This window comes from Molossus molossus, unplaced genomic scaffold, assembly GCF_014108415.1.
Source record: "Molossus molossus isolate mMolMol1 unplaced genomic scaffold, mMolMol1.p scaffold_m16_p_1, whole genome shotgun sequence".
Lineage (NCBI taxonomy): Eukaryota > Metazoa > Chordata > Mammalia > Chiroptera > Molossidae > Molossus > Molossus molossus.
The window spans coordinates 194,017,034-194,029,194 of NW_023425344.1; the positions used below are offsets into that span (position 1 = coordinate 194,017,034).

At 39.6% G+C, this 12,161-nt stretch overlaps 1 protein-coding gene across 3 annotated transcripts in view; it reads left to right on the forward strand.

The window, feature by feature from the left end:
- The window catches only part of TEX9 (testis expressed 9), a 54,308-nt gene that overhangs the window by 33,901 nt on the left and 8,246 nt on the right, over positions 1-12,161 (forward strand). The window lies entirely within an intron of this gene.

Genomic DNA, 12,161 nt, shown 5'->3' on the forward strand with positions numbered 1-12,161 from the left:
TGTGGATATTTATTTTGTATCCTGTTGTTTTACTGAATTAATTTATCAGTTCTAATAATTTTTTGGTGGAATCTTTAGAGTTCTCTTTGTTTAGTATCATGTCATCTGCAAATAATGACAGTTTTACTTCTTTCTTTCCAATTTAGATTCTTTTTCTTTTAATTGCCTGATTGCTGTGGTTAGTACTTCCAATAGTACGTTGGGGGAAAAAAGTGGTGACAGTAGACATTCTTGTGTTGTTTTTGATGTTAAAGCAAAAGGTTTTAGCTTTTCACTTTTGAGTATGATGTTGACTGTGGCTTTGTCATTTATGGCCTTTATTAACAAATTGTGTCCCCTTTACTGCCGCTCTACTGAGAGTTTTGATCATGAATAATTATTGAATTTTGTCAAGTGCTTTTTCTGCATCCATTAATATCATATCCTTCATGTTGTTTATGTGCTGTGTCACATTAGTTGATTTACTGATGTTGAACCAACCTTACATCAATGGGATAAATCCCACATGATCATGACGAGTCATTTTTTAAATGTATTGGTGAATTGGTTTACCAATATTTTGTTGAGGATTTTTGCGTCTATGTTCATCAGGGATATTGGCCTATAATTTACTTTGTTTTTTTTTTTTTTTTTTGTGGTGTCTTTGTCTGGTTTTGGTAATGCTGGCCTCATGCGTTTGGGAGCCATCCTCCTTTTCAATTTTTTGGAATAGTTTCAGGAGAATAGTATTAATATTTCTTTCAGTGTTTGGTAAAAATTGATCTGTGAAGCCATCTGGTCCAGGGCTTTTGTGTATTAGGAATTTTTTTTTTTTTATTACTGATTGAACTTTGTTAGTAGTTACCAGTTTCAGTTCTGTTTCTTCCTCATTCAGCCTAGGAAGATTGCATGTTTCTAGGGATTTACCTATTTCTTCCAGGTTGTCCAATTCCTTGGCATATTATTTTCTTCTAATCCTTTATATTTCTGTGGTATCAGTTGTCACGTCTCTTTCCTGTCTGATTTTATGCATTTTGGGTCCTCTCTCTTTTTCTTGATGAGTCTACTGAATTTTTATCAGTTTTATGTTTTCAAGAACCAGGTCTTAGTTTCATTGGTCTTTTCTATTTTTTTAGACTCAATTATGTTTATTTCCACTCTGATCTTTATTTTATTTTTTCCTTTTACTCACTTTGGGCTTTGTTTATTGTTCTTTTTCTAGTTCCTTTAGTTGTGAAGATAGATTGTTTGATATTTCCCTTATTTCTTGAGATAGGCCTGTATTGCTATGAATTTTCCTCTTAGAACTGCTTTTCTGTGTCCCATAGAGTTGGGGTCATTGTGTTTTCATTTTCATTTAATCTCATTGTTAACCCACCCATTTTTAGTAGCATGTTATTTGGCCTCCACGTTTGTGTTTTTCAGTTTTATTCTTGTAATTGAGTCCTAGTTTTATACCATGTGGTCAGAGATTCTTGATATGATTAGAATCTTCTTAAATTTATTGAAACTTGTTTTGTTTCCTAACATTTGGTCTCTTCTGGAAAATGTTCCATGTTCACTTGAGAAAAACATATATATTCTGCTACTTTTGAGTGAAATGTCATAAAAACATTTATTAAGTCCATCTGCTCTGTGTGTCATTTAAGGCCACTGCTTCCTTATTGATTTTCTGTCATTGAGGTGTTCAAATCCCCTACTATGACAATAATACTATTGATCTCTGCTTTTATGTCCATCAGTATTCACTATACTTTATATATTTAGGTGCTCCTATATTGTGTGTATGGGTGTTTATGAGTTATAGCCTCTGGTTATATTGATCCCTTTATCATTATGAAATGTCCTTTTTTTTTTTGTCTCTTGTTACAGCCTTAATTTTATTTTACAGCCTTTATTTTATTTAAGTTTTCATTCTCACCCAAGGATATTTTTCTATTTATCTTCAGATAGAGTGAGAGGGAGTAAGAGAGAGAGAAACATTGACATGAGAGGAACACATCGACTAGTTGCTCCTGCATGACCCTGACCAGGGCTAGGGATGAACTGCAACCAACGTACGTGCCCTTGACCAGAATCAAACCCGTGAGTCATTGGTCCATGGGCCGATGTTCTAACCACTGAGCAAAACTGGCCAGGGCACAGCCTTTATTTTAAAGTCTTGTCTGATACATGTATTTACACCTCAGCTTCTTTTGGTTTCTATTTGCACGATATACCTTTTTCCACCTCTTTATTTTCAGTCTGTATGTTTCTTTCAGTTTGAAGTGGATCTCTTGTATGCAGTGTATTTATGGTCTTTTTTTTAATCCTCATCCGAGGACATTTTTTCCATTTTTTGTACAGATAGAGTAGAAGGGAGAGAGAGGAAGAGAGAGAGAGGGAAACATCGATGTGAAAGGGACACATCGAGTGGCTGCCGCCTGCACAACCAACCAGGGCCGGGGACAAACTGCAACCGAGGTACACGCCCCTAGCGGGAACCGAACCCGGGTCTCTCCGGACCGCAGGCGGACGCTCTAACCGCTGAGCCAAACCGGCCAGGGCTGGTCTTGTTTTTTTAATCATTCAGCCACATATGTATTTTGATTGGAGCATTTAGTCCATTTACATTTAAAATGATTAGATAAGGGAGTACCCATTAGGCTGTCAGCTGATTTCTCAAAAGAAACTTTGCAGGCCAGAAGGGAGTGGCAAGAAATATTCAGAGTGATGAAAACCAAGAACCTACAACCAAAATTACTCTATCCTGCAAAGCTGTCATTTAGAATCGATGGACATATAAAAACTTTCCCAGACAAGAAAAAGTTAAAGGAGTTCATCACTACCAAACCGTTATTATATGAAATGATGAAGGGTCTTTTTGAAGAAAAAGATAAAATGTATGAACAAACAAAATGGCAATGAATACATATCTATCAACAATGGAATCTACAAACAAAATGAACAAGAAGAACAGAAACATTCTCATAGATACAGAGAACATTTTGTTGGTTGCCAGTTGGGAAGGGGGTTGGAGGAATGGGTGAAAAAGGTGAAGGGATTAAGAAGCACAAATTGCCCTGGCCGGTTTGGCTCAGCGGTTGGAGCGTCGGCCTGCGGTACAGAGAGACCCGGGTTCGGTTCCCGCTAAGGGCGCGTACCTCAGTTGCAGTTTGTCCCCGGCCCTGGTTGGTCGTGCAGGTGGCAGCCACTCGATGTGTCCCTTCACATCGATGTTTCTCTCTCTCTCTCTTCCTCTCTCTCCCTCCCGCTCTATCTGAACAAAAATAATGGAAAAATGTCCTCGGGTGAGGATTAAAAAAAAAAAAAGAAGCACAAATTCATTGCTAGACTGACAAACCTCAAAGGGAAAGGGGTTGGGGGTGGGTGGGTGGGAAGAAATAAACCAAAGAACTTATATGCATAACCAATGGACACAGACAATAGTGTTGGAAAAGGTGGGAGGGGGGCGGGAGTGGGGAGGAGGGGGTCAATGGGGGAAAAATGTGGAACATCTGTAACACATTTTACATCCAACAATAAAGATTTAAAAAAAAAAGATTAGATAGGTATATAGTTATTGCCATTTTATGTTTTTTGTTTTTGTAGTTCTTCTGTGTTTCTTTTTTTTATTTTTAAGATTTTTAATTGAGCCCAGCTGGTGTGGCTGAGTGGTTGAGTGTTGACCCATGCACAAAGAGGTCGCCAGTTTGATTTCCAGTCAGGGTACATGCCCAGGTTGTGGGCCAAATCCCTAGTGTGGTGCAGGAGGCAGCCAATCGATGTTCTTTCTCATTGATTCTAACTCTCTCTCCCTCTCCCTTTCTCTCTCTCTAAAAATCAATAAAAAAAAAATTTTTTTTTCAGATTTTTAATTGATTTTTAGAGAGAGGAAGGGAGAGAGAAATATTGATGTGAGAGCAAAACATTGATCTGCCTCCTGCACGCCTCCTACTAGGGATCAAGCCTGCAACTCAGGCATGTGCCCTCAACGGGAATCGAACCTGCAACCTTTCTGTACATGGGACACACCCAACCAACTGAGCCACACTGGCCAGGGCTGTGTTCCTTTCTTATTCTCTTGCTCTTATCTCTTGTATGTTTATGACTTTCTGTAGTGTTATGTTTAGATTCCTTTCCTTTTATTGATCATATATCTCTTGTAGATTTTTTGGTTTGTGGTTTCTATCTGCTTCCTGTATACCAAGCTATGTTTATAGCAGTCTATTTCAAGTTGATGGTTCCTTAAGTTTTAACACATTCTGAAATCATTGCTGTTTTTACTCACCCCCTCTACTTTTGTGTTTTTGTCATTATTTTTTACTTCTTTTGGTAATTATGCATAATTTCCTTCTTTTGCTTTTTAACTTTTGTACTAGCTTTATAGGTCCACTGCTTTTATTATGTGTTTGCATTTTTTAATGAGCATTTTTTTCTCTCCTATATTTTAATATTCATGTTTTTTTTATCTTTTTTTCTTGAATATGCCCCTTTAACATTTCTTCTAATACTGATTTAATTGTGATAAGCTACTTTAGTTTTTCCTTGTCTGAGAAATTCTTTATATCTCTTTTGATTCTAAATGATAATCTTGCTGGGTATAGTAATCTTGGTTGTAGATCCTTGCTTTTCATCACTTTGAGTATTTCTTGCCAATCCCTCTGGCCTTTAAAGTTCCTGTTGATAAATCAGCTGACAGTCTAATGGGAGCTCCATTGTGCCTCACTAACTGCTTTCCTCTTGATGCTTTTAAGATTCTCTCTTTGACTTTAACCTTTGGCAATTTAATTGTAATATGTATTGGTTTGGGCCTCTTTGGGTTCACCTTGTCTGGTACTGTTTGCACTTCCTGGACTTGTATGTTTGTTTATAGGTTAGAGATGCAGTAGTCATTATTGCTTCAAATAGGTTTCAATCTCTTACCCTCTCTTCTTCTAGTACCCCTATGATACAAATGTTGGTAATACTTGATGGTCTCCCATAGGTCCCTTAAACTGTTCTAATTTTTATCAATTATTTTTTTTTCTTTCTTGTTCTGTTCGGTGTTTTCCACTACCTTGTTTTCAAAATCGCTGATTCAGTCCCCTGCTTTGTCGAATCTGCAGTTGATTACATCTAATGTATTCTTCACTTCAGTTATTATATTCTTCATTTCTGACTTGTTTTTTTTTTTATGGTTTCTGTCTCGTGTGTGAGTTCTCACTGAGTTAATCTCTCCTTCCCCTAGGATCATTGAATATTCTTATAACCAGAGTTTTGAATCTGTATCTGGTAGATTGCTAGCCTTCATTTCATTTAGTTCTTTTTCTGAAATTTTGTTCTGTTCTTTTTTTAGGGACATATTTGTCTCCTCATTTTGGCTGCCTCCCTGTATTTGTTTCTATATATTAGGTAGAGCTGTTATATCTCCCAGTGTTGGTAGAATGGCTTTGTGTAGTAGGTATCTTGTGGGGCCCAGGTGTACAACCTCTCCATTTACTCGAGCTGGGCACCCTGTGTGGGCTATATGCACCCTCCTGTTTTAGTTGAGCCCTGATTGCTTTTGGCACATTACTGGATGGGCTGACTGGCTGTGAGGACCTACTGTGACTATAGCAGATGAGCTGCTGTGAGGGTGCTTACCCCATAGAGCAGGACTCGCTCCAGCAGGGCTTTGGTACCCAATGACTAATCCTTGAGTGCATCATTTGTGGAGGTGGTCTGAAACTGACCACTGGGTGTGTTGGTTCTGAGGCCTCCCTGGGAGGTTTCAGCTGCCACCTGTGCCATACCTGGAGCCACCCAGTATGAACTACACAGGAATCTGCAAATGGCTGCTACTTGTCTGGGCTTGAAGGCACTTGGGAGAGGCCAAGCTATTTGCCAAGGCCAGCTACCACTAGTGCCAGGCCTGGGGCTACTTAGCAAGAGGTACAGGGCACATTGAAGCCAGAGGCTGCTGCTTTAGGGTTTGTGAGCCTTTGATAGGTTTTAGGAAAGTCCACAGCCCAAGCCAAGACAGACCATTTGTGTGGAAAAGCACTGGAAACGGCCTGGGTGGGCTTGCAAGTGGAACTTGACTGAGTCACAGGGAATCACCAGGGTGGGGTAAACAGTGTTATCCAGGTTGATGGGGATTCAGATATGGTACCAGCCTGCCGGCTGTGTGGGTGAAGGGCTCACTAAAGGAACAATGGCCACTGCCAGCATTTCTGTCTAGGAGAAAGCTTCCCCTCCAACTCTCACCCCAAAGCCAGATAGTTTAGTTCCTCCCTATATGTTCCTGGTGTCTTTTGAGCTGCTGCCCTAGTTCTGCAGCACAGAGCAAGTAAGTCCAAGTCCATGTGCAGGCCTTTTAAGAGGAACACCTGGGACACTAGGAGTCCTCCATCTTACTCAACCACAACCCATGCTGGTTTTATAGCTATAATATATGAGGACTTCTCTTTCCAGCACTAAAACCCTGGGATTGGGGCGGGGGGAGAGGAGGCTGGTATGGGACTTGGATCACTTGCTTCCCAGGGGAACTCCACAGCTGAGATATCCCTTCCAGTTTTTACCTGTCACGTGTGTGTGTGGGACCAGCCTGTTTCTTCCACCTAGTCTTGATGTAGCTTCTTTATATCCTTCGTTGTAGGTCTACTGATCAGCTACATTTCAGGTGGTTCTGAATGATGGTTGTTCTGTAGTCTAGTTGTAATTTTGATGTGGTTGTGGGAGGACGTGAATATGGCATTTACCTATGTTGCCATCTTGACCAGAACTCCACCCTCCATTGCCTATATTCTTAATTTACCATCAAAGTAGTATGTGGCAACAACTCAACCCTAGTTAAACCTAACCCCTGCCCGCCCCTCCCCCCCCCCCCCCCCCCCCCCCCCGCTTGCCTACTCATGACCATTGACTTATGTATGGACAAAAATCATATTGGATTGGTCCTACTTTAAATTTATTTACAAATATCAAGTGTAATGCCATTTTCCTTTCCCACTTTCTGAAAAGTCAAGTTCTCTCTCACACTTTGAGGTAATTTTTAAAAAATATGTTTTTATTAATTTTTTTAGAGAGAAAGGAAGGAAGAGATAGATAGAAACATTGATGTGAGAGAGAAACATCTATCAGCTGCTTCCTGCATGCCCCCTACTGGGGATGAAGCCTGCAACCCAGGCATGTGCCCAGACTGGGAATCGAACCAGAACCTCTCAGTCCATGGGGCAATGCTCAATCCACTGAGCCACACCGGCTGGGCCAGAGGTGATTTTTATTTTTTATTTATTTATTTATTTACTTATTATTTTTATTACAGATGTTTCTCCTTTTTCCTCCATTGACCCCCTCCTCCTGATCCCTACCCCCCACTACCCCATCCCAGCATTGTTGTCTATGTCCACTGGTTACACATACATGCATATAAGTTCTGTGGTTTATCTCTTCTCTCCTCCCCACCCCCTCTTCTGAGGTTTGTCAATCTGTACCCTACTTCTGTATCTCTGGGTCTATTTTGTTCATCAGTTTGTTTTGTTCATTATAGGTGATTTTTAAACAGGCAATCTTTCACCTTAGTTTTCCAATACAGTTAAACCTTTTTTCTTGAACATCTCCCATCTCAAACAATTTGGTATTTGACCAAGTTGTTCACTGAAAAAAATGTCTTGGTTAACTTCAGTCTCAACTCACAACCCTTTCATGCTGATACATTAGCATGACAAAAAGTGTCTCTCAGGTCACAAAGGAAAGAATACACCAGTATGAGCCTTACGAGCTGCTTTACAACTAAACCTATCTTGTTAACATTTCAGGAAGTTGTGCTGTGAATATTTTTGTGGTTTTTTTTCTTCTTGCTTTTGTTGGTGGTGAAATGGATGATTAGCACAATTTTAAAACATAAAGAGGCCATCAAGAGTGCTAATGTTGCTAATGTCATGAAAGAAACAATGATCATAGGCAATTGAAGAAGTAGAAAAGCTGTTGATTTGGATAAACATAAAGCAGTTAGCTGGTGACAGCATTTCAGAGGCAGTGATATGTGAAAAAGTGAAACTGCTACATGCTGACCTAAAAGACACTCCTTGGAACCAGTGTTGAAAGTAATCATTTAAGGCTAGTAGGAGGTGGTCTGATAAATTTAAGAAAAGAAGTGTTTGTTTATAGATTAAACAGTACATTAGACAGGCACTGTATATAAGAAAGGTTAAAATGGAATCATTTGGGGGTCTGAAACAAATTAATTCAATTTACATTATTTCTACTGGGGAAAAAAATGACTAGGTTTTCTAACAAATGGCTTCTCCAACAGCCTTCCTGAATGAATTAAGTCTGACAGCCAAGGTCCCACTATATATCTTTCTGATTGTTTATTTATTTATTTTTTTTTATCCTCACCCGAGGACATTTTTTCCATCCTTTGTTCTGATAGAGCGGAGGGAGAGAGAGGAAGAGAGAGAGAGAGAAACATCGATGTGAAGGGACACATCGAGTGGCTGCCACCCGCACAACCAACCAGGGCCGGGGACAAACTGCAACCGAGGTATGTGCCCTTAGCGGGAACCGAACCCGGGTCTCTCTGGACCGCAGGCCGACGCTCTAACCGCTGAGCCAAACCGGCCAGGGCTATCTTTCTGATTGTAAGTAGAACCTCAAGTACTGATATTCTCGACATTCAGGCTAATGGAGTAAGAAAGAAGACAGGTATGGAGGTCGAGGATGGTGACACAGAGTCCTGAATGAAGTGAGGGAGTGACCATCACAAACTCTGAGGAAGAGTGTTTTAATCAGGAGGAACAGCAAGTATATAAGGAGTGGTGGGCAAATGCTTTAAGGTTGAGAATCAGCAAGGACACCAGTGTGGATAGAGAGGATTAGGCAAGAGGTGGGGATCACATGGAGTCTGATAGGCCTCAATAAGAAGTGGTTTTAGCCCTGGCCGGTTTGGCTCAGCGGTTAGAGCGTCGGCCTGCGGTCCTGAGAGACCCAGGTTCGGTTCCCGCTAAGGGCACGTACTTCGGTTGCAGTTTGTCCCCGGCCCTGGTTGGTCGTGCGGGTGGCAGCCACTCGATGTGTCCCTTCACGTCGATGTTTCGCTCTCTCTCCCTTCCTCTCTCTCCCTCCCTCTCTATCTGTACAAAAAATGGAAAAATATCCTCAGGTGAGGATAAAAAAAATAAAAAAAAAAAAAAAAAAAAAAAATAATAATAATAAAAATCAATGTAAAAATAGCATTGGGTGAAAATTAAAAAAAAAAAAAAAAAAAAAAAAAAAAAGAAGTGGTTTTAGTGTGAGTACGGCAGAAAGCCATCAAGAGTAAGCAGGGGAATTAACATCTGATTTGCATTTTTTATTTTTTTTATCCTCACCCGAGGACATTTTTCCATTTTTTTTGTTGTTCAGATAGAGTGGGAGGGAGAGAGAGAGAGAGAGAGACGTCGATGTGAAAGGGACACATCGAGTGGTTGCCACCTGCACAACCCATCCAGGTCCGGGGACAAACTGCAACCGAGGTACGTGCCCTTAGCGAGAACTGAACCTGGGTCTCTCTGGACCACAGGCCAACACTATAACCGCTGAGCCAAACTGGCCAGGGCTGATTTGCATTTTTAAAACCTTACCCTAGTTGCTTGTGGACAATAGACATTAGGGGGCAAGTGTGAAAACAAGGAAGCGATGCAGCTGTGCAGAAATGGTGCAGTGTGGAAGGGTTTGAGTGTGGAAGGATTGAGTGAGAGGACACAGCCCAATCTCTGGTTCATCATATATTTAATATCTTAGGATTCCTTACTAGCTCTTGGGCCTCAAGTAGACATTGTAGTACATGTAGAATTGCTGCTTGGCAACTTGAACCCTAGCTGAAGTGGGAAACTACGAATTTTTCCTGGCTTCAACATTCACGAGTATGTGATTTTGTCTAGCGATGTTCAGAAGCCCAGGTGTATGAATTAAGTGGATTTCTGCCTCAGTGTCTTGCGTGTCTTCATTGTTCTTCCATTCTGTAATTTTTTCCTCCAGATCTTTACATGAATCATTCCTTCATTTGGAAGCCTTATCCCAACTACTTTATCTGAAATAAGTATATACCTCCCCCATTGCTCTTTCCCGTACCCTTTATTTCTCTTCACAGCCCTTATTCCAGTATTGCATGTGAATGTATATGTATGTGTTTATCATCTGTCTCTTCCTTTAGAATTCAAGCTTTATAAGAGGAGGAACTTTGGTTAGTTATCATGTGCACATCATATAGAATAGCACTTGGCGCGTAGTGCTCGATAAATGTATTGAGTAAGTAAAGATATTATTACTCCCAATTTCAAATGTGAAAACTGAATCTATCATAGCTGACAGGTTTTCAGGCTCCAAGTTTATTTATTTTTTGTTCCTTAGCCATTTTCTAGAACCATACCTGATCATTTATTTATCCACATCTGATTATTCCTCATCTGAATTTCTATGGCAATTTGTGTTACTCTTAAAGCATTTGCAACATTTTGTCTTGTGCTACTACCATTTTTTCTGTTGTCCTCTCCCAGTGCCTTATGAATGCTTTAAAAATTATGAGAGAATGACAAATTATTTCTTCTTGGATCTCCTAGTATTTGAATTTCAAAGCTAGACTTGATTTTTTTGAAGATATACAGCTTTTTCTTTTAAAACTAATAGGAAATTCAGGGCTTATGATTTTTCATAAAATATGTCTCTATCAATATGAAAACTGCTTATTTTTTGGTAACAATAGATTTACTTTATGTTGAGTATTTTCAGGATGCAAGCTCTCTCAAACAGTATTGGTATCCTGTCTGCACTTTGTAGAAAGTACTTGAGTATGATTGAAAATAGAAAGTTTTCAAGTTTTTGATAATGTTTTTTCTTTCTATAGTGGATTTGCTTACATAGGAAAACTTTCTTTCTACTTTACTATTGTTCTATTTCTTTTTCACTGCTAAGAAGGGGGCCGGCAGTATAGATTCAGGAGCAGGGAGGACATCATGTGAAGGACGGTTTTCATTTTTCTGTGAAGTAGGTTACATAGTCACCAAAGATTGTGGACTTTGTAGTTAATGAGAATCTGCCTTTTCCATGTGAACAGTGAGAGAAAGCAGGCTTGCTCTTAGTGTAAGCTACCACCAGAAAGCTGTGAAGAAGGCTGGTGATAGCAGATGGTATCCATACACAGTTTGATTTGTTTAGAAACTTACATAAAGAGCAGCATGTGTTTTGTTTTGTTTTCCCTTTAATTACTTGGAGCCAGGGAGATCAGTTTTCAAATAAAGAACAGCAATAAAGCCAGGAGAAAAACGTACAAAAGAAGAAAACAGACAATTGTATTTTAACTGCGTCATTTCAATTCCATATTTATTGAATATGTTCTCTGTACGAGGCACTGCAGGTGATGCAAAGAGACTGGAGTATTTTAAAATACATTCCATTCAATATATATGTCATTAATGCCTTTTATATGTCATTAAAGAGCTGGAAATATAGAAATTAAGAGAGTTCCTATCCTCAAGGAGCTTACACTATAGTGGGGGGAACAAGCAATATGGATAGATTCAGTTTCACACAACAGGGACTATGATATATGTTTATCAAGATGCTGTAGAAGCTTTGAAGAAAGGGTACCTAATATAACCTGGTAGGATAGTGAGAAAAGGCTTCTGCAAGGAGATAAACCATAGTGGATAGCCCTAGCTGCCTTAAAGGGTCAGTATGTACTAGCCCGGTAAAAATAAGGAGCAGGGAGGGATCAGGGCAGAAGGAAGAGCATGAGCAAAGGCTCAGAGGCAAGAAATAATCATGGTGGTTTGGCAGAGATCCATGTATTGCTGATAATAGCCAAAGGTAACATCTGTGACAGGAGATGAGACTATGGTACCAGATTATGGTAGAGTGTAGAGTTTATCCTATATGTTCATGTTTCTTCATGTGTGGCCTATAGACTCTCTGCAAAAGCATCTCTTAGAGTACTTGCAGAAATGCAGGTCTAACCCCACCCTGATATGTGGAAAATAACCCATAAGAGCTGTTGTTTTTGCTCAGAATTGGGATTTCTCTGTAAGGCTAATGTGGAATGCTCTATATTTAACAAATATTTTTAAAAATTATATACATGTCAGGTTTACACAAACACAGTATTTATGATATTGTGTCTTACATTAGTGTTTTGGGTGATTCCTGAAGAAATAACTATAGTTCTAAAGAGTTGTTTACAAAATAAATATACAGGGCATGTA